This window comes from Amblyomma maculatum, chromosome 8 (assembly GCF_055883805.1).
Source record: "Amblyomma maculatum isolate TAMU_Amacu chromosome 8, ASM5588380v1, whole genome shotgun sequence".
NCBI classification, from domain to species: Eukaryota; Metazoa; Arthropoda; class Arachnida; order Ixodida; family Ixodidae; genus Amblyomma; species Amblyomma maculatum.
In genome coordinates this window covers 75,027,256-75,031,252 of record NC_139351.1, presented here as the reverse complement: position 1 = coordinate 75,031,252, position 3,997 = coordinate 75,027,256, and positions in this window count along the sequence as shown.

Sequence of the window (3,997 nt, the reverse complement as noted above, 5' to 3'; positions counted from 1 at the left end):
TCAGTAGTTTGGATTGTTCATTTTTATTGTCGACCTAAATACACAGCCATAGAACTCCGTTTATGAGTTTACACAGAAATGTTGAATATTGCCGCAAACAATTCGAATCTGTTCTTTTCAGACAGCCGCTGATGTGCGGCCTTATCACAGTTATTATAGTGCAGGTATCGATTCTTTATTGTTTATTTATTCATGCCCGTTGTCCCGAATTGACGCTTTATCATTTTCTCTTGCGCGCAAGATTCTTCGAGATGTAGCTCGAATATTCTAGCCACTCTCGTGCGTTTCTAGAGTGTTCCATGTCACGCTAGTCACTGTTTGCGGCTTTATAGAGACTATTCTTCGCTATAAAATAAGCGTTGATGGGCGTGACAGGCATTCTCTGTTCGACTACCAGAGAGCACGTTTGTTGCTATCACCGCCCAATTGCTTAGTTATTTTGCCGGTACAAGTCAGCCCAATAAAGAGTACCTTCAGCGCATTCCCTGACTCTTCATTTGTGTCATCGGCCTTGTCACCACCAATAGAAAGTATGCAAACATTTAAGCACTTTATATTATGCAAACAGATTGTTTAAAAACAAGTATCAAGCATTCTGCCCTTCTACTCTAATAATTTTCAATAGCACTTGCTATTTTATGTAGCGGTTGCAGGTATATGCGTTTGACACGAGGCGCATAGCACGTCCGGTTGCCTTCAAGCTGTGAATCAGTCAAAGGTGAAGGCGGGAACTGTACTGGCTTTTGTAAAACTCTAATGAAAAAATAAAAATAACTTTATAATTCATGAGCGGTGGGTAGCCGAAGAAAAGCCGATGGAATAAGCTCTGATGTGTGAATAAGTCAGCAGGTTTGACCTGGTATTCGCCTTTTTTCAACCACTTCGAATTTCCGGTGTGTCTATATAAGCTACACATATTCGGGAACCTATATTAGTCACTAGTCATGTTGCTACACAGATTATCTTAAATCTATTAGACAATTAAAGGTAGCTGAATGCTCGGGATTACTCAAGAAATATATGCTCTAAATAAGAAATTAACGAAACGCTTCAGAAGCAAAGGATACAAGAAGACGAATATCGATCATAAAAACTGACGTTGTTGCACACTAATCTGTTGACACGAGTGCCTTACGCTCGTGTCAACTTGACCACTCGATTACAGCTACGTACGCCACCAAAAGCATCCATAAAAAGTACCACAGCGATACGTAATATTATTCAATTATTCTTACAACATGGCACATCAGACCCACCTTCGTCAACGTGGTTTTCTGCTTAAGGGCAGAAGTTCAGTCGGAGGAGGAGAGTAGGAGAAAAGGAGGGCGGAAGGCACGGATGTTAACCAGAAAGAATGCATTCGGGTTGGCTACCCTGCACTGGGGAAGAGGAATGGGGGATTAATGGGGGAGGGTAGAATAGGAGAGGAGGTGCGAAAGTCACAGTCTGTCAATCAGACTAGTCTCTCTTAAAAAGCAAAGTGCCTTGTAGGCTTTGAGCGCAGATGACGTTTGTGGCCATGGTCCCAAGATCTTCCCTTCCATTAAGGGGTGAGCCCCAAGACGATCCAATACAGTACGTAGCGCATGTCGTTCAGTTGCAAAACCAGGGCCCTCACAAAGGAGGTGCTCAATCGTTTCGTCAACGCCACATCGTTCACAAGCAGGCCTGTCAGCCATCCCGATCAGGAAATCGTATTTGTTTTCGAGAGCAACGCCAAGCCATACCCGGCACAGTAACGTTGCTTCACGACGTGTTGTGTGGTGGGGAATACGCAGGCGCAGTCTAGGGTCCAATGCCTTGAGGCGACGGTTGGAGAACTCTCCGGTATTCAACGCTGACTGTGTCAGACAGCAAAACAGCGAAGCCGGCTCGCTGCGCCGGCTATCGTTAACGGAATTTGGACTGGAAGTCCGTCGTTGTGGGCAAAACGCACAGCGTTCACCGGCTGGTTATTTCGTGCAATGCCACAGTGTCCTGGAAACTACTGGTATATGATATCGTGACCTTTGGATATTTGCGGGGTGGTGCCGCGGCACTACGCCACGGTTGAAATGAGTTCGTTTGAACCGTGGCGTAAAACCGCTTGCGTGTCTTGAAGGCTTTGGAGTCGGTGAAAAACTGACTATTTTTGGGGGAGTTCCTGGCTGATGTATTCGACTGCAGCCCGTAGGGCAGCTAGTCTCGCTCCAGTCGAAGAGGTGAGATGTGTAGTCTTTAGCTTCATCAAGACGGGCCTTGCCGGCACTGACCCCGCGGAGCTTGCTGATGTAACTGACCCTTCCGCGTACACATGTATTCGGCGATTGGGCTTAGAATGAAGGCAGCTAAATTCAGGATGTCTTAGAAGCCGAAGCTACAAAGGAAGTTTAATCAAGTGGATGAAACTTGTGCTATGTATGGTAAATGCCCAAGCACAATTGAACCTCTTATATTGGAGTTTCGCAGTATCCATCCTGATGTCGGTGCGGACATAGTCACTCTAACCTTGGCTGCAGGGTTTGGAGGTAACAGTGGAAGCGTGAACGAATCGGCGGTGGAGGTAAGCAAGAGACGTTTGGAAAATAGACAAAAAGCAGGGAGCGGAGGCATGAAAGCCAGACCAAAATTAAACACGGCTATTCAATAATAACCCGAGACTAAAAGAAAAGGAAAGTCGTTAAAGTTGATAGAATATCTAAGCTATAAAACATCAAAAAGAAAGATGGCGTATGATATAATGACCCCGTTTCAAAGGGGACGTTTCTAACATCCGTCCATTCATCCGATCTGTGCGGAAAAGGGGTATATAGAGAACGTTTCAGTCGCGAGATTCTTCAGATGTGTGCACAAGTACCCAATGGGAAACTATACCTAGACTTGTTGTTTTCAAATTTTTTGAACTTGTTGGAAATTTTAATGTTCGCTAAATTTGTTTCGTGAGCTACTTGTCACCACAGCACAGTGCTTGCATTAATTAATAAATTTGATTTTGCGGACAGTGTTGGCTTAAAGAATGCAGCGTTCGAAGAATATGGTGCAATCGTGTGCTTGTTTAAAAAATTGAATAAACAAATCTAAAAAACACTTTGAGTCATGGCTCAAATCATGCTGTAAACTCAAATGCTGTAAAAACCAAAACATAACTAATGCTTTTGATCTGCAACGTCGATCAGAGATCGGCGGCAATTATTTTCTAATATGTTTCCTTCTTAACACTTCTTACTTTGCTTTTCCATTCAATTCGTGTGTTCAGAAAATGTAGCGCTTGGCAGGTAAGGCTTACTTTGATCCCGGTTCCAGGCGCAAGAAATTCGTGCTCTACGAAACATTATTTTACTCCATGGACTGCTTCTTTCATCCCCCTACCTTCAACTCCCGGCGTTTGTTCTTTAAGGCCGCTCTGTCCAGACGAGGGCAAGTCCCGTTGTCGAAACGTTGGCTCGGCAGCAAACTGAGGCCTTTCCTCAACAATGCTTCAGTGGTCTTTCATAATATGAGAGCGAGTATTATTGAGAGGACCGGCAGCCCATTTTACTTATTCTTTCTGTAGTGCACGTAACTTTCCTACAAACTCAGCTGCTGTACCCCAGGCTGTGGAACCGAATCTTGGCCGCGGCTGCTGTTTTTCGATTGAGGCGAAAAGCACGGCGCTCTTGTGGTGTCCGGTGTCAGCTAAGATTAAATAACAGGAAATGGTGAAACTTTCCGGAGTCTTACACTACGGCATCTCATAGTCAAGGCGTTTGGGATGTTAAACCCCATAAAACCAACCAAAGCTGTTTTGCTACAAATCTCAATAGCATTGTGTGTATAATTTAGCCTAAATATCTGGACCTCGCGAATTTACGCAACAATTGTGTATTCTGTCCTTCCCTTCCGCTTCAATCTGTTGTGCGCACACCGCTTTCACTAGCGCCCCAATGGAGGACATGGAAAATGGCATACCCAAGTTAGTTTTATTTTTGCAGTAACCCATGCGTATAGAAAATGCCGCCGTTGTCAGATGACAAAATAT